Raw genomic sequence first — 19,680 nt, forward strand, 5'->3', positions numbered from 1 at the left:
AAATACACTCATTTTAATTTGGGTTCTCAGAAAATAAGGAGAAGTTTTTGAGAGGGACTATATTTTGTGTTTTTCTCTCTCCCACTGTTCCCTCTTACTCTGCACTCATCGTTTCAACTCATTCTAAGCTGTCACTTAGCATTTTTCCCCTCTGGAATGGCAGCAGGGCATGCTGCTTACACTGGCTAGACAGATACCTACCCCAGAGAGTGAGCATATCAGCTTCTGGACTGCACAGCCTGTACCAACATGGTATGTGTCCTTGACATCAGATCTTTGGCATTAATGTATGTAGGTGACAAGCTTGTTAGCAAGTCAGATGGTGCAGAAGTTATGCAATTCAAGTAACAGCCAAAGAGCTAATTTTACCCCAGGAAAATAAACAATTTCATTCCAGCAACTGTACAGATAGATGTCAGATAATTAAAATGAAATAAATTTATTGCAGTGATATTTAAATGGTTTAAATGTGCCTGTAAGCTCAGGTATACTGAAAAGTACCTACAGTTTTGTCCAATTATAATATAAATATCTATTAAAGAAGAGCCCAGTTACTGCCAGTAAAACATCAGCAAAAATTAAAGTTTTACTGTGGGAGGAGGTAAAATGTATTTGTAATGCTTGACTGACCTGTAGCAGCTTTGGAGGAACATTTTGCAGAGCTGAAACTTTTTGAAAATATGCAGTTAACTTCCTTTACCAGCATACAAGTCACCAAGAATGAGGTTTCCTTCCTTCCATATTCTTGCCCTGGTTCAAACTGAAAAGACAACTGCATTAATTCAACCCTAAATTGTTTGCTCCTAAGTCCATTATATTATAAAATCATGGGTTATCCTTCTATACTTTCACTCATGATAGGTTCACCCAATGCTAGCTTAGCAGTATCTTAGCCAATTCTTAAAATCCACAAAAGAAAGGACGATGACAACTGATTGATCCCAAACTATCTGGTGTGGTTGACGTGCTGGAGGGAAGGGATGTCATCCAGAGGGATCTGGACGGGCTTCAGATGTGGGCCTGCACAAACAGTATGAAGCTCAATGAGGCCAAGTATCAGGGCAATCTCAAGCACAGATACATACTGAATGAAGATTGGATTCAGAGCAGCCCTGAGAAGAACGACTTGTAGGTGTTGATAGATGAGTCAGCAGTGTGTGCTTGCAGCCCAGAAAACCAACTATGTCACGGGCTGCATCAAGAGAAGTGTAGCTAGCATGTCAAGGCAAGTGACTGTCCCCCCTCTCCTGTGCTCTCGTGAGACCCCACCTGGAGAACTGTGTTCAACCCTGGGGCCAACAGCACAAGAAGAACATGAACCTGTTGGAGTGGGTCCAGAGGAGGCCACGAGGATAAGAGAAATGGAGAACTTCTCCTATGGAGACCTGGAGTTCTTCAGCCTAGAGAAGAGACGTCTCTGGAGATATCATATAGCTGCCTTCCAGTACCTAAAAGCAGGCCTACAAGAAAGATGGTGAGTGACACTTTTTATCAGGGAATGTGGTGATAGAACAAGGGATAATGGCTTTAAACTACAAAAAAATATAGGTTTAGGTTAGACATTAGGAAAAAATGCTTCACTAAGAAGGTGGTAAGGCAGTGACACAGGCTGCCCAGAGAAGCTGTGGGTGCCCCATCCCCGGAGGTGCTGAAGGCCAAGCTGGATCACAGAATCACAGAATCACAGAATGACCTGGGCTGGAACAGACCTCAAGGATCATGAAGCTCCAACCCCCCTGCCAAGCAGGGCCACCAAACTTCTACGTTTACTAGGTCAGTTAAACATGGATGGGGTCCTCAGCATCCTGATCTGGTCGGAGGTGTCATTGCCCAAAGAAGAGGGTTAGAACTATATGATTTTTAAGATCCCCTTCTAACCTAACCATTTCATGACTCTATGGTATCATCCAAAGCTCTTCTAGGGGGTTGTTTTGACAAAGTATGAGTGATTATGAGCAATATAAAACAAATTAAAGAATTCAAACCTACAGTTAGAATAAGTTTAGATCAGTAGTAATTCCAGCATATTCAGTGGCTTTACTGTTGATTAATACAGTTTGAATACAGAGATTTAAGGTGACCCACCATCAATTTAGTTTAAGATACCACACTTACCTAGCGTCTTGAAAGTGTTCGATCCATCAATTCATCATTACACCCACTTACAAAGTAGATATCTGAGTTGTAAATTTTATAGTCCATAGAGGAGAAGCAGACTCTTCTGGTTTGTGACAATTCTTCCTTTCTTTCTTTCTTTCTTTCTTTCTTTCTTTCTTTCTTTCTTTCTTTCTTTCTTTCTTTCTTTCTTTCTTTCTTTCTTTCTTTCTTTCTTTCTTTCTTTCTTTCTTTCTTTCTTTCTTTCTTTCAGAGACTTTCTTTGAGAGACTTTCTCTGAGAGACTGCACAATGTAAGCTGTGCCAGTGCTCCATCACCTGCATGGCACAGAAGTGCTTCCTGATGTTCAGATGGAACCTCCTGTATTCCACTTTGTGCCCATTGTCTCTTGTCCTAGCATTGGCAACCACCAAAAAATAAAAAAATAAAAAAATAAAAAAATAAAGTCCTGTCTCCTTCCTCTTTGTGCCTTCCCTGCAGATCTTTGTACACGTGGAAAAGATTCTCCTGAGCCTCCTCTTCTTCAGGCTCAACATGACCTGCTGGTGATACTTTGCCTAATGCTGCCCAGAATACTGTTAGCCTTCTTAACAGCAAATGCACATTCCTGATTAGTGTTCAGCTTAGTATTCATGGGGACTCCTAGGTTCTTTTAACCTGTCCGGGCTAACTACCAGTCATGGAATATGTGAACAGAGCATCTTCAGACTTTAGAAAAAGTATGTTTCAGATTTCAAAGTGCAAAGATTTGACACAGTTCTCATGTTATCCCAGTTGATTCTCCCCTCCCAAGGCTCAGGTAGCTTGTCACCTTCAGGCAGCATGAGATCCATTTAAAGACTGTGACACTGCAATGTCAGAAAAATCACAGAATCTACTTGAATCCCAAATTTTTAATTACATTTGGCATTCCCATGCATATTGCTGTCACTTTGCTACCACTGATGGCAATAGGCTAGGGAGTGCCCAGCATAATTAAAAACTTTCATTTCTAATATATTCCATGACTTTTATGTATCTTTGAACCTTAGGACTGCTATAGTGAGTAAAGTGGAATGGAAGCTAAAGGAGTCTGACACCTCAAGAACCAATTACAAATTAAGATCCAGCTCAGGTACTGCCAAGAAATGAGTGCGAAAACAAAGCATCCGAAATCAGCTTACTTGATACTCCCACCCCACTGTGGAGCCTGAGTCTCTTCTAGGAGTGGCTTCTTAATTTATCACATCTACTTTTGAAATGAAGGATTGGAGGAGAGGTAACAGCATTGGTGCTGCTGTCAACATTTCCCAGAATTTCACACAGAAAGTGAAACATGCATTTTAGGATCTCTTTTAGGCTGAGACATTTCAAACTTCTGAGGAAGGCAGGAGCAATAGCAGATGATGATCTCATTTGGATAAAATTTCCATTCATCTATCCTATCAAAGCAGCACCAGTACAAAACCAAGGCAACAGGGGGCACGTGATCCAAAGTTGAGTAAGAAAGGAAGATGCTAGCACTGGCACCTGCTATTAGGGCACTCATTTGGGACAGGATAGAAATGAGTGTTCCTGAATCCTACTTCCAGAGGTTGTGCAGCTGACAGATGAAAAACTGACATGATCCAGCATGCTTAGGCTCAAAAATTCCATCTTCCCTTTTGAATGACTTTATTCAGGAGAGAGCATATCATCAGTGAAGGTTCCTAAGGTTCTCCTAGATTAGCTTCAGTAAAACCTCTTCCAAACATATACTGAAGCTTTCAATACCTCCACAACCTTAAAAATAGCATCTTGCCAAGCCTCTAGAAAAACAGAATTACTCTCTGAGCAAAGCTTCAAATCTTGAGAAAGCATATTGCAATTTGGTGTCAGACACTGATTCTTTTGGAAGTAGAATTTCTTCCTGCAACACAGGACACCTAAAGGAGAATTCTGGTTGCCAGAAGTGAGCAGTAGCACTAGCAGTACATCTGATCCCTTACTGAAGTAATTTATCAGAGAGATGGTCAAATGTTGCAAGGTCAAATGGCCTTATGATATCACTCGCAAATTCTTCTTAAAATGAATCAGGGAAAATGACAAATTGGAATGACAGTGTAACACGTGGCTGCTGTCCTGTAATGTGACCTTCATGCAGCAAAATTTGAGATTGGCTTTCATTTCAATATGGCTTTCATTTCAATATCGAGTCCAGACCAAAAGTAAAGCTGCACACTTTTTCTGCACCATTTCTATGATGATGATTCAAAGAACATCTGATATCACATGATCATCCTGTGAGAGAATCTTACTGCTTAATACGAAAAATGGCATTAATTCAGTAGCCTGGGACTGATATCTTGATGCAGAATAAACACTGACAATACATGGTACTGCATCAGCAAGGTCATTCAGGCATCTTCTATCCATATGCAGGACAGCAGCACGTTGCAAAGTAATTTCATTTATTTGTTGGTTAGACTGAGAGCTACATTTGACTTCCTCATAGGCCTTTCCATGTGTTTGCAGTCCACATTTTCTACAGAACCTCTAGTGCAATTTTGTGAGCTTATTCAGCAGGTTCACAAGATGAGGCTCCCCAGAGAGGCTGTGGATGCCCCGGCCCTGGAGGTGTTAAAGGTCAGGTTGGATGGGCCCCTGTTCAGCATGGACTAGTATGAAATGTGGAGGCCGGTGGCCATGCTTGTGGTGGGGGGCTGTAGCCTGATGATCCTTGTGGTCCCTTCCAACCCAAGCCACATTCTATGATTCTACGAGCTTGCTTTTTATATTTCAAAACTTTGTAAATTTTCTTGGGCTTTGCTTTTAACAGCACATGTTACAAGATGTGGAGTGTTTGCAAAACTCTGACTTTCAGCTTTTATGTCCACCACGGCTAACTCCATTTAGCTAACAAAGGATTTCTGTATCACTTCATATGATGCAAGTAGTAACTGCTCTTTCGTAAGAAATATAATTATATCCAGTAACATAAATGCAGTATTTTCATCACTGCTTTTACTCTGACAAATAACAATCAGATACCTTACAGAAAGTGCTTTTTTTGTTTGTTTGTTTGTTTGTCTGTTTCATAGAAATTAGTTCAGTGGTTAGTTTGAAACATCAGTAGTTTTTAGTTATAATATTCAGTTTAAGGACTAAAAAAAGTTCTTCAGTTGCATGAGGCCTGTAATATATTCGTCTTTGAAAAGAAAGAGTGTAAAATATACGCTGGTCTCTTTTACCATAGTAGTGCATGGACAACACACCTCACGCACTACAGAGCTTTTTGACATTCGTAAGACTTTTGTTTTCAAAGACTTTTATCCAAAGGCAAAAAAAAAAATAATTGAAGGCTTACTTAGGCTTTGCATAGGAAACACAAGCAGATTTGAGGATGGGAGAGCTATCCTTGTTGATAACTTTCTGTACAACAAGAAACAAAAAGCAAACAAACTTTATTAGACAGGTCATTAAACAAAGCAAAGTGAGTGTCTGAGCAGTGGCAGGTCCAAAGGCACTACAGCTGCACAGTGGCCCTGGCTCCTTCCTCTCTTTCTCAGGGTCCCTCTTCCATCATCTAACACATGAACTTTTTCATCACATACAGCAACACCTATCATTTCTTTTTCAGTGTTGTCTTTCATCTCTAAAATCACTCCACACATCCAAATCACAGAGTAGATTTACCTGTGAGATGTGCAAAGCACTCTGTGGAGCCAGTGCTATACACAAGACAGGATATGGCCCTGATCCTGTTGTCTGTTAAGCCTTACACACCACAGTTGCATCAAGACTGAAACACATCAAAGTTTTCTTCTTCAAACTCTTGTAATGCACATGAAGCATCCTCAGCGGTGGGTTGGTCATAGAGCTGGGTGGTTACCTTTTCCCATCTTTTTCATACAGGGAAATCATTTACATCAGAGGCTTCAAGTCTGATTCAGTTGCCTGAATGTAGGACCTAACTGCCATTAAATGTATGTTTTGGTGTGACACCTCACTTCCCATTGTCATTCCAGAAGAGCACGATGGCTGGCTGAGGTGCAAGACCTCCACAGATGGCCCAGAAATGAAACGGTATCTTGAATGGCCATAAATAGCCATGTTTAAGCAGCTGAATGCAGCCTTTCACTTAAGAGAGCTCATTTTGAGACTGGCTTCTAAATTTAGATGTCCACATGCGTATGTACCTGTGAAAGGTTGAATCATCGCCAGCAGAGAGTTGCCTATAGTCAGTGCAACTCATAGTTCAGTTCACTTAACCTGTCTTTGGGGACAACTTAATAGCTTAAAAATGAGTATCTAGTGCCATAAGAAATACCCTAAGCTGCCCAAGATATCTGCGTGGGACTGCCAATATGCCACAGGATTTAAAAGGATATATAATCATCTTGGGAGGGAAGTGCTGGAAGCCATACAAGGTCTGACCACATTTCAGTTAAAAGATGTCTGAAGTGAAAGTGTCCTTCGGTGTGCAAATGTGTCAGACTGTAAAACAAATACATTCCCAATTAATCCCTTTTTTGTTTGTTTGTTTCTCTATATTCTCTTCATAACTCTTCCTTTACTTGCATGGTGTAACTGCCAGAGATTAAACAAAGTTTCATTCCTTTGTGAAAAAGGAAAAAACAAATGTCCTTTCTGTAATTCTTTCCTTCTCCCTTTTTCTCTCCTCCTACCCTCAGTTCTGCCTTATTTAACAGAGCAGAGGGATGATTTCTGCAAAATATCCTCAGTTCCTGTGGCACTGAAAGCACAGACTTACAGAACTCTCTCCACCTGCTAGTCCACTCTGTCTTGCCCTTTGCTGTGTCCTCATGCTAACTTGGTCTGATTGCTCCATTCTGACGTGACAGACAGTGACTGAATACTGAAATCACCCGGGAGTTCTTTGCTCACTTCCCACTTGGAAATACTGAAAAAAAATCAGCTCTAAGACCACCACATGGGGAGGATTTTTTTTTTGTTACAACTTAAACTTCTCATAGACCTGTAAGTAAGCTGAGGCAAAGCTAAAATACTGTGAAAAGTACAAGGAATGTATTCTTTTTAAAATCATTCAGGTGCATACTGACATGTTTTGTGCGAGTCTTTCTATTAAAGCACTCTGACAGAAAGTATGCAATGGGAAGACATGCTTCTAATTCACAGTTAAGGAGTGTGATCACACAGGTAGGACAAGCTAAAAGTAACACCACACCTGTTCTACTGACAAACTCTTTCATTTTCCTATTTAAGGGTCAGAACCTTACAACATTAATGAGATAAGGAGGTATTGTTATCTCCTCTTCACAAACAGTGAGGTTATTACCAAACGGGATTAAGAGCAAACTGTGCTTTCTTTATGGAGCAGTATGTGCTTAGCATTCCTGAAAGGCAACTGCCACTGACAAGATCCATGGAATCATAGAATCACAGAATCATAGAATGGCTTGGGTTGGAAGGGAACTCAAGGATCATCAAGCTCCAATCCTGCTGCTACATGCAGGGCCACTACCCTCCATATCTAATACTAGACTGGGCTGCACAGGACCCCATCCAACCTGGCCTTGGACACCTCCAGGGACGGAGCATCTACAACCTCTCTGGACAGCCTGTTCCAGCACATCACCACTCTTTTGGTGAAGAACTTCCCCTTGATATCCAACTTAAAACAATTTCCTCTTGTAAAGTGTTGATACTCCTCCTGTTTGTAGGCTCCCTTTAGGTACTGGAAGGCTGCAATGAGGTCACCCCATAGCCTTCTCCAGGATGAATAAGCCCAGCTTCCTCAGCCTGTCTTCATAGGGGAGGTGCTCCAGCCCTCTGATCATCTTTGTGGCCCTCCCCTGGACTCTCTCCAACAGCAACCTGACTTTCTTGTACTGGGGACCCCAATGCTTGTCCCTTGTGCAGGGTAACTGTCCAAATTTTTAGGAAGCAAAACATAACCCACAAAGTCTGTGCCTAAGCTCTTGGTGGTCTAGCAACTGCAGATATCCTAAATTTTTGCCTGATGGTTATGAGTAAAACCATTTACTTCACTTCTACACAGCGCTGCTGTTCTTTGGACTGTTTAAGAATCCACACTCTGACAGAGCTTGCTGTTACATTCTAATCCTCATGTGTATTTAATAAGTCAAACTGTTTAGCATATTGTTCTGGGTGTCAGTGCTGTGGTGATGGCTGTGGGGCAGCCTCTGTGAGCAGAGCCCCACAGTGCCCCATGTCAGAGCAGAGCAGCTCCAGCTGCTCCAACAAAGCCTCACTTCTGCCACAGCTGAGCTGTGAGCAGTGCCGGGTGCGCTCCAAGAGAGCGATGTTCAGAGAGGGGACAAATTCTAACTCTACTCAGCCACTGCTTATTATGTCATTTTAAAGAGGTTAATGTCTTTGAGAATCCTTTTAAGTTAAAATTTGGGGAAATTAGTCAGTAACCTCATAATATATTTGCAGTGGGGCAAATGATTACTGGCAGAATGACCACAAAAAAGGAAGGCAGACCAGCAGTCTGTTATGTGCCTTTTAATTTGTAATGCAGAGCAAAAACTCTAAGGAGACTTCAGAGACTACAGGTGCCATCAGGCAGCATTTCATCGTGATCTAACCAGCATGAAACTGTAAGTTTGTATACTTGTACCTGTGACTCCTGCCATCTGCCCCTGAGATCAGGCTGGAGCGTTATGTGCTGGCATTGCATATCACGTTATGAAGCATTACAGGCAGTGACCTTCAGTCTTCAGGGGCCATACTTTGTTTATTAAAGATGAAAGAGGAAGCAGTCCTCTCCATTTGATTCCTGGCATAAGATCTGCACTCTATGCAAGGGATTAATATTATTTTTTAAATAATTTTCTCTAGCTGTTTTGTATACTTTATGTTAGCTTAGCAGAATCATTTTCTTTAAAAAGACCTGAATCATGCATACAAACTATGTTGAAAAAGCAAATTTAAAAGTTACTTTAAACTGAATGCAACAGTCTTTTATGCAAGGGTAAGTAAATAATAACTTTACCACTGAGGCTTCCTTGGAAATCTATTAAAATGTGTAACTGTCATTCTATTGCTTCCTCCTCCACATCTGCGCCAAGAAGCGATCAGTGCCCTTAGCCAACTCATCATGCCTTCTCTGAGGATGTTTCTTGCTTCTGAAATGGGAAACCAAGATTACAGATATCAACACTTTATTTTTATTGACACTCCTTTTCTATTAAATGTTTTCATCAAATATTAGTGAAATAAAAGTTATTCCATTGCTGAGGCCAGGAGGGAATTGGACACCTGAGATCCTTACTCTGCCAGAGCTCCCGCAGGCTGGTCCTTAAATTCCTTTGGAAATATCTGTACGTCAAACTCCCTGCTGTGAAGAGACAGCCAAGTTAGCTCACATGCGGAAGTCATGATTAAACATTAGTTTTTACAGCACTCTGCATGGGATATTTAATGCTCATTAATAACAGGATATATCTGCTCTGGAAAAGAACCAGGGTAGCTACACACTTCTGCCATCTAGGCTAGCGCAGATGGCTCTGTGAGCCACGCTTTGGGCTGTGCAAGTGCATCCTGAGAATCCCTGACAGAGAAAGGGAGAAACGTTGTCAATTTGGAAGCAGGCTAGGAGTTAGAAATCCACCTTTTCTTTCTTCAGAAGTGGGTACCATGTATGTGTACCACTGTGAGACTTTTCCACAGCTCTTTTCAAAAGGGAGATCAAAGTGTTTTCCATGGCCACGTGGCAGATGACACAAGCGAGAAATAGGAACTGATCTTAGTGGTCTTGCTTAGCCACAGTATACATACAGAGGGTTTTAGACTCAGGAGGACCAGACTCACTGCCTTCCAGTCCTATGATACTTTGCCATCTCAAAGATATTCAGCAGTTAGAAGTATTTTCTCATTTACACTTTTACTGATTGTTCGTTCAGATTTCCTCCTCTGATCAGAACTGCAAATTTCCAGTTCTTTGAGGACTGGTAAGACTTAGAAAAATTAAGAGGAATCATTGATAATGTTTCAGAATTAACCTAATGGCCGTTAACTCATTCATATTGTTCCTGTATAGGATTTAGAAGTAGGAGTTGAGGTCAAATGGCCTATTTCATCCCACATCGAACACTCATTGTGTTGTGACGTAGCCTATTCCTTCCATTTCATTGGTGAAAAGAAAAACAAGTCTCGTGGGATCATAAAAGCAGGTCTGGGGTTGTAAACAATCCTGTAGAAGGAAAATGAAATGTATGTATTAGTTAATACCATCCAAAAATGATCTGTCTTCACCTTCTTACTCCATAGACACAATAGCTGGCCATTGTGAGCAAGGCAGTCAGATACTACTTTTGAAGACATGATGTAAATGTTCTTCCTGTCCCTTGTTTTCATATGAACAGAAGAGGAGGCTCCTTGAGGCACAGTGCCTCGGAGGGCTGCTTTTGTGGTGCTCCAGCCCACGCTGCTCGTCTTGCTCAGGGCTGTGCCTAAAGACACAGCCTAGTTCAGGGCGGTAGAAATAAACGAGTCAGCGCTGTAATCAGGCATAAGAACATCAAACTACCTGAAAGAACCGTGTGGGCTTCACTGCCTGAGCTGAAGGAAATACAGAGTATGCATAAAAGTGAATTTAGTTTGCAAAAATTCTTTTAATGACGGAATACATTAAATACCACATGGTGTTGGTCATTGCATGGGGATACTATTTCCATTATGATTTTCATCTTTATGATGTCCTTATAAACTCTCCTGTATGGACTTGGCTTGCACTGCTTCCAGTCATTTCTGTCCTTAAGGAGAGCTCTTCAAAGAGCTTTCCATACGATATGACTGTAAATAAGGTCTGGGAACAAGCAATTCCCAACAGGCTTAAAACTGTTTTGCTCCGTCTGTCAACCACCCCAAATCCCTTCAGAATGAGTCTATCAGAAATGTCTTGTGGCATGAATTCTGATTTGATTTTAAAAACTGACATCGGTTCATTTTGGCCAATGAAATAATAAGAATTCAAAAAGCTGTGGATTTATTTGTTTCTTCCAAAGCTTGTCTTACTCTGTAACCATATATGCCCATGCTTACAGATGTTGCCAGCAATGGCTGTAGTTACATTTGGATCAATTGCAAGAGTTGTCAGCTGATCGTGTCCTGCAGGACTGCATCCAACAAATATTGCAGAGGGGAAAAATGTGGGAAATAGCCCCGTGCAGAAAAACACTGCAGCTCTACAACATTGCAGCGAATGCAACAGTTTTCTTTATAGAATTCCATCTGCCCATTCTGTACATTTTTAAATGTTTACCTTATCTGTTAATTTTCTGGGGTTTTGTTTTGTTTTCTTTTAAGAAAAATAGTAAAAGAGAGGCTTATCAAGGACATTTTGCTATTCTGTGTCCTGTCACTGCCACATGTTCTAACATGACTGGCATCACACTGAAACAGAGATGCAGGATGCAACATGCCACAAAAAGAGGAGGCCTCTCTTCTTTTCTCCAACCTTTACAGAATACAAGACAGATGCATTTCCAACATATGTGCAGGCTGCATAGCATGCCAATGAACACAGCTACAGTTTGGGGTTTCACCATTGAAGTATTTATTTCTGCTTCCATTTTGAAGTGTATTTATCTCCCAGACAGTTACCACCAGCATATGCACATAGCATATGCTAGTCTCTGCTTCGCCTAAGGTCAGTCTTTGCCTAAGGTCAGTCTTTGCCTAAGGTCAGCCTCCAGTACCATTTAAGTGTTTAGGATGTATATGAACACATTTTTTTTTAAAGCCTATACAGTCCTTTAAGTACAGATACATTGAAGAACAACAGAACTACAGGTGAAATTAAAAGGTAAAGAGGCTACAAAAAACATGAATGGTGTATTACAGGCTGGGTCCTTTGAAGGTTCAAATGGGAGAGTGGAAAAGTGCTCTCTATGAATTTGAGATAACTAATTCAACATTTGCCTTATCTATTTTAGCTTCTGCTCTGTATAAATGACTATATATTATTCATAATATTTCTTTCATTACAATTTGATCTTCCCACTCGACTGTTAATAAGTCTTGGCTTTAATTAGGCCACCTGCATCTTGTAATGTAATGGAGGCACAACTTTGAAACTGTGAATGCAAAACAGTAAGTGCAACCTCACATAAAGAAACCTATCATGAAAAAATAATTTGACATTATTGTTCATAGCTTTACATTTCTGTAATGTGATAACTGAGAATAATTTCCTCTTGCTGTAATTCTTATAGGGCACAATGTTCATTTAAAACAGAATTTAATAGAACAGAAAGTGCTTGTGCAATGGGAAAAGATTAGAAGGAAGAGGTATGCAGCATGCATTTCAATGCAACCTTTCCAACACATCTATTTTAGTTGATGCAGGCCACCTGTTAACTAAATGTCTCGTGTGACCAGGCACAAGCACTGTGTGCCAGCTATGCTGTGCCACCTTGGATACTAAGGAAGAGTGACACTTGTCATTCACATTATTAGCCTGACAGAATACAGCAATCCCGTTTTCTCATAGTTGGCATCTATTGCTATGAAAGTGTATGCTGCTGAATTGTCACTTGTTATTGAGAGGCACAATAGTTACTGCATTTCTTGTTAAAACACTGAAGGGGTATCCGAAAGCTGTGTAAGTAAAGCCTAAGCAACACATTGGGATTCATAATGATTCAGCACAACAAGGATGATTCAAAAATCGGAAATTTGTTTGCAAAGACACAGCATGCATTGAAGACTGGTGAGCTCAGTGCACGTTCTGAACTAATCTTGTTCCAGTTGAATAAGCAAGAATGCAGACATGAATAACAAGGACTTGTGAATAATAACAATTCATGAACAGCATTCATTAAACGTTCATCCACAAGTTGCTAAAATGTAGAGAGACTTCTTAATTGCAATTTAGGTTTCTGAAAATACAGAGTTTGGCAAAAAAAGAAAAAGAAAAACCCTTAAATGATCCACCCAAATGTACATTTCAAATAGGCTTTTTCTAAAGGACAAAATCTTCCGAATTCCACGGTTTACTCATAAAAGCTGTTTCTAAAAAGTAATGTGAGAATGATAAGCAATATGTTCATTTTCCATGTTTATTTAATAACAATTCTGTAATATGAGAATTAAATTTGAGAGCATGTGAACACAAAACAAGAAGCATTAACATGGTAAGGCCAGGTTCTGGGGCAGCGTGCAAACCGCACTGAACAAGCAGACATGTCTTATCTGAGGTAAGCGTTTTTCATAAGCCAGTTCCATCACTGACAGATTTTATTCAGTTTTCAAGGCTAAGTCCTTAACACATCATTATATGAAAGTGTGGCAATTAAGTTTGAGATTTTCCTTCTGCCTTTTTTTAATTACATGAAACAAAACTATCAATATGCTATCACTCAGAAATTAGAACTGTTAATGTTTTTAAGTTTGCTTGTGAAATTACTGTGTGATTACTTCACACTCTAGCAGGCAAATGTAAATATAGTCTACTGTGAATCTGCAGCAATTCAGAAACTTTGATGGAACATTGTGCAGCTATTGCAAGGCCTGAAAATATGTGAAACCGTTTTCTTTACCTCGGTGCCTGAAAATTGTTTCTACAGTTAAGAATCTGGCTGAGCATTGCATGATTTTCCTCCCACTCATGCCTTCCCCCAGCCCAAAACTATTGCATTTCCTTACTGTTCCTCCTTTCAATCTGTTACAAGTTCAATAAAAGTCTGTGAGACATTGCTTTAAGCCCTTCAAATACGCTTCAAGATGTGCCAAGGTTTGCCCAGACTTGGCAATTCAGAGCATCCCTACTGCCTCATGAATTGAAAAACCTGGTTGAAAAATACCCCAGAAACCTATTATCTGTGGATCACTGACATGATAAACCAGAATAGCTTTCAAGGAATCATTTGGGTCAGCAGTGTTGCTTTGTACACAGTGCCTGGGGAATCTTTCATCCATCACTCATTTACACAGTCCAGAACCACTCCAGACTACCCAGGTTTTTCTGAGGGAGAATCAAGGCAAAAAATCTGTACAACCTCATAAGCTCAGCCTCCTAAAAACTCTTATAGAGGCTTCTGGTTAAAATTATTGATCTGTGGATAGCTAGTTTTCAGCATTAATTTGTTGTTTTAAAACACGCGCCTGCCATGGCTTTGGCCCTTATTTCCACTCTGGCATCACTTGGAAACCGAAGAACTGTGTCAGCTTCCAGGAGGTTAATCAGAAGATGTAGCTAAAAGATGTGCAGGGTTTTTGTGTCCACTATTTCTCACCCACAAGAGCACTAAAGATAGCTAAAGATATAAATAACTGCAGGACATGGGAACAATAACAGGCCATCACTGACCTGTCTCTAACTTCTTCTGTTCCTCCAGGTTTTAAGTGTTTGTAATCGAGGTCTGTCCTGATCTATTGCAGGCATGTAACCTGGGATCCAGCTTCACAGAAAACAGCCACATTGTGAGAAAAGGTCGTGACCAACCTCCTCTGGGTCCTCATCTGTAGTGGGACCTGCACAGAGCTCAGGCCCCCACCTGCTGGAGGTACTTTGCTGCTCTGATTGCACCTGGCTTTTGATGCTGATGGCCTTGATCGTGGCCCTGACTTGCCTTCTGGGCTTCCCAGCAAAGCCTCATACCTGCCTCATGGCCCCACAGGGCATTGGGCTTTCCTGACCATGTTCCCAGCCCCTCCAACCATCAGCCCACTCCTGACCAACCCTGGCTTAACCCAGTTCAATATCTGTAACGTCCCTGAGGGGCAGGGGAAGGGTTAGGTGGGTGTATATATGCTCAGTCATACAGAAGGCATTGTCAGGAGGAACATGACTTCTTCCACAGTCATTTTCACTGTGATGCTGGGCAAAAGTAGAATTTTCCTCATGTCACGTGCCAATCTGTTGTGTAAAGGTTATCACAATAGACAGGAACAGTACTATTGGCCTTGGGAAGAGACTGGAAGCAGAAGGAAAAAAAAAAATCTATCCATAATAGAGCACAGGAGAGAGAGAGGATGATTAATTGATCTGCTAAATACCCTAATTGTCTGCATATCGTTGCAAGAAGTATGAAACCAAGCCAAATAAGAAGAGCTGGGAATCTTGCTACATGATTAAGGAAGTGACTAAACAACGATAGCATACATTCCGTGGAAAAGCACACAGATGACTCACTTGTCAATATTAAAGGATATAGCTTTTTCACAGAGTAAGCAAACAAAGATATGTTGTCTTGTACACTCAGCTACTATCTTGTAGCTTGGAGACCCAGAATATGGAGAAAACTGAATCATGTGAAACACAGTTTAATAAAGGTTAGGAGTACAGTGATGGGGAACAGCTGATTACAAACAAGAGAGAATAAGTTATGGGGGGGTTTTATCTACAGAGAGTAAAAGTAAGCATAATACCTTTAGGGAAGTCTCAACTGGCTGAATGTCTATGAAAAACAGCCCAGCGGGACAGACAGGTCTTGCTGGATGTCCTACCACATGATGCAAAACTGGCTGGACAACAGTAGTCTAGCAGCTGCCAGTAGATAGCTGTCAAAAGCAGAAGGATATATTGAAGTTCTGCAGTAGTGCATTTTGGCTTTAGTAGCAAATACTATTTTCATTAGGAGCCTGAAGATTAATTCAAAAGGCTTCTTATGCTTTTTAAAAGCACTGAATTATAATTGCTATTACATTTGTATAAGACAAATAAAAAAGGGTCTGCAAATTAAATGCATTGGCATAATTAGAGATTAAATATTAACAAACAAGAAATAAACAACAGAAGAGCAGGGGAAAAAATCTCAAAAAAAGCAAGTTTCTATTCTTAGCAATATCTAACTGCACGAATGCAGATGTACATCTGATTTAGGTAGCTCTTCTTCAAAAATGTGTCTTTGGGTTTACTGTGGATCACAAGCTGAACATAAGCAAACAATGTCTTCTACCCAAGAAAAGAACAGCTAAATATGCTAAGGTTTATAATTAGGAATATGTGAAGTTATGAAATTGTTCCCTTGCTCTGTCTAGCAGGGATTTGATTTGAGCTGAGAAATGAAATCCATTTCTAGGCATGGACTTTCAAGGAAGTTATGGCAATCTAAGCATTAAACAAAAAGCACTGAGAGAAAAAATAAAAAATGAAAGATTGTGGTTATTTAAAAGAGTAATGACTAATTTGGAAACATGGGAACAGTTTTCATGTACACTGAAGGATGGGATGGAATGCAGAAAGGAATGAAATACCCTGTCCATGATGCATAGGACAAGAAGTAAATAGCTTAAGCAGCCACAATGAATGTTCATGGTAGATGTTCAGAAACTCTTCTTAACAGTGGAGGAACGATGCCCTCAAACAGATTACACAGGGAGGCTCTGAAATCTGCCAGGAAAGGTACAATATGTGCTAAAGATCTCACCTTGGTAGTGAGAGGTCATTGTAACATTTTTCTTATGATTAGAAATAAAGCAACTAAACGCAGAGAGGAAAAATTATATTTTCTAATTATTACTAATTTGCATTGTTGTAGAGCTCGATTTGGATTACAAAAGCAGTAATTCATCATGATGGGTTTTATTCCCTTTTCATCCATTTATGATCTGAATCTTTTTCCAAAGTCTCTCTCTTCCCTTGATGAAGAAGTATTTTTAAAAACCATTACTTAGACTAAAGATCTTGAGAGAGATAACATATCTGGTAGCTAAAAGCAATGAATAAGCATGCATCAGATTCAACATTTAATCTTCCAGAAAGAGTGCAAGTATATTTTGTATCACCATAGTCTTAAAATTGTATGTCAACATTATCAGGTTACCTATTGTGTATATTCTCAGTATGGTTTCCTCAGCAACTATATTTTGGGTAGCTTTGCTATGGCAACCAAAGATGATTGCTTAATTTGCTGTTTCAATTAATAATACATGGCCTGAACCATAAAAGCCGTAGTTAGATAACATAACTATGGAAAAACTAAGTAAACATAGGCTCTACAAAGTAGTAGGCTTCCATAAGAGTTATTTCTCCACTATAGGAATAATGCGTAAGGACATCACTAATTAGGCTCTGTATTTCACTGCTAAAAATAGAAACACTGGGTCAGTTCTAGCCTTATATAGAGGAGGACACAATAGCGGGTTTTGCAACACATGTGACAATCAATCATCATCATCATCTTATGGTAGGCCATGAAAATCCAAAGTAAAACCATGGAAGTGTAAGCAAATATGTACATAGTTTTAAAAAAACCTTGGCCCCATTGTCTTGTACTTTGATCCATCCACAGAAGTATCTTTCCTACCAAAAATCTAAGATTTTGAGCTGTACATGTGGTACAGTAGTATCTGAGAATATGGTTGCATAAGTAGCCGTATTATTCTCCATGTCCTTCAGTTTTTTCCTGCTCTCTCAGTGCAATTAGGCAGTGATCCACAATCAACAAAACTCTCCACAAAAGCCAGAGTTCCATAGTTAAATGATTTTTGAACCTCAAATCCCAATGGAGAAACTTCAGTTACTCCATTTATTGGGAAAACTGAATGATCCTAATACAGTCATTGTCATCTAATCTTTTCTGATTAGCTAGCTGATGTGCTTTTCTACAGTTAGCCCACCTCTTTTTAAAGATGGTCACACCAGGATCATCATTTTCTGAGAACACAAGGATTTCTGAAGAGAACATTACCTCATGTCTAATCCAAATGAAGGTGGAAATACATATGAAAATTTTTATGGGCAAGTGTAGCAGTATCTATTGAATTTAGAAAATACAAAACCTTTGTATACACTCCATTAATGAATTCAGAAGCTTTCACTGGTTCATACAACCATCACACTCAATGTCAAGTTGATCTTTTTATTTATGGTCAGACTTTTCTAAAATCCTTATGTTTATCTAGATTGCCTTGAAATTTTCCAGATGTTAAGACATTCAGGCAAGATTTTTCCTTTCCACATTCTGGGCTACTTGTGCAAGGTACAAGCACTAACAAGCCAATTCTATATTTACTTATCTATTCTTACATAACGCAAGAAACTACTAAACTATTAAATCTCAAAATAGTACCTCACTGAGTACCTACTACATCCTATCAATCTGAATCCTGAGAATCCTATTTTCTAGGAGCATGTTATTCTCCATCTGTATGAATTTTTCTCCCAATGGTAGTTTCTGCTTTGCACTGGCATCAACGTTATGTAGTTTAGACATTGATAATTATAATATGTCATTTAGATGTCAAAGTTTGAGTTACTCACCCAATGACTAGTGGATAAACAGGCATCTAAAAAAGGTTTGTGTCTCATTCTAAGAAAGTCTTCTAAGACATTAAATAACTTCTAAAGATCCTTATTTCCTCATTCAAGTCAGGCTACAATATGGTGGGGCAGACAGAAGATGCTGAACAGAAGAAGGTGGAGAAGATTGGAGGAGGGAACAGCCCTCATATAGGAAGTTATGCTTGGCTGGATAAAACTGAACTCCTGCTGTAGCAACAACAATAACAAAAGCATACACAAACAAACAAATGAGCAGAATAGAAAACAGTGCTATGCAGTGAATTTCTGTGTCCAAAGGCAATTATTTGCAGGACTGGATCTTCTCCTGGATAGCAATGTTACTTTTTTTTCCTTGCATATACCATCACAAAGTAGATACTGTTTTATACCTCATTTGTGTCATAGGTTACCCCAAAATCTACCGGCACCCATGACAGGGGGGCAGTCGGCCCGCAGGCCGCTGGCCCAGAAGGAAAAGAAAAACAGGGAAAAGGAAATAAATACAGCGGCAGCGATCTAAGGAGGCACACTTATTTACTAAATACTATATCGAAATACAGAATAGCACAATATAAGACAATATAATTGGAATTAAGGCTAACGAATCAAGTAAAATAAGAGAGAGTGAGTCCCGAAACCGAGAGGCCTACTGTAACTCTAGGCAAAACGGCTGGAACGCTCCCACACGGCTCTCCCCCTGGCTGGCAGGATCCAAGAGAGCAAGTCCAGCACTGAAGTGAGATTATATAGTCCTGGTCATATGACTGACCGTGGTGCTCCCTGGGACATGTAGTCTTCTTTCTGTGAGCAGCAGATTCGTCAAAATTATCTATGCTTAACATGATGTTATGATGTGGAATACTGATAGCAAAATTACAACATTGCAAAACCATGACATTCCACCCCTTATTCTACATCATTACATTATGCTTATTACACACACACACACATATATAGTTGTGAGCAATCAGCAACCTTATTTTCTTAACAATTTATATCTATTTCATGCAAATCCTTAGGCTGAAAATAAAACTTCATAACTTAACACACTATTATTTGCTAACTCGAGAAATGGCAAAACTGCCGGAAAGAGGAACATGATAACGGTGGAGGGAGAAAAAGGGGAAAGGCAACACTAGTGGGGCGTCCCCCACATCAAGGTGCACTCATCCTTTCCCTAAGCTACAGGGCCACTGCACGGAGGACTTCTTGGGACTGTCCTCCTCGGTCTCCATCAATCTGGATATCAGGTCAGGAGCCCAAAGCATAAGCAGAGGGGAGAAGCAGACCAGCATCACTGCTGGTGGTATGGCCATCCTCCAAGTCATCCATTCCCTTCAGTGGAACAGAAGCATCAAGGAGAGGC

This window comes from Excalfactoria chinensis, chromosome 1 (assembly GCF_039878825.1).
Source record: "Excalfactoria chinensis isolate bCotChi1 chromosome 1, bCotChi1.hap2, whole genome shotgun sequence".
Classification (NCBI taxonomy): Eukaryota; Metazoa; Chordata; class Aves; order Galliformes; family Phasianidae; genus Excalfactoria; species Excalfactoria chinensis.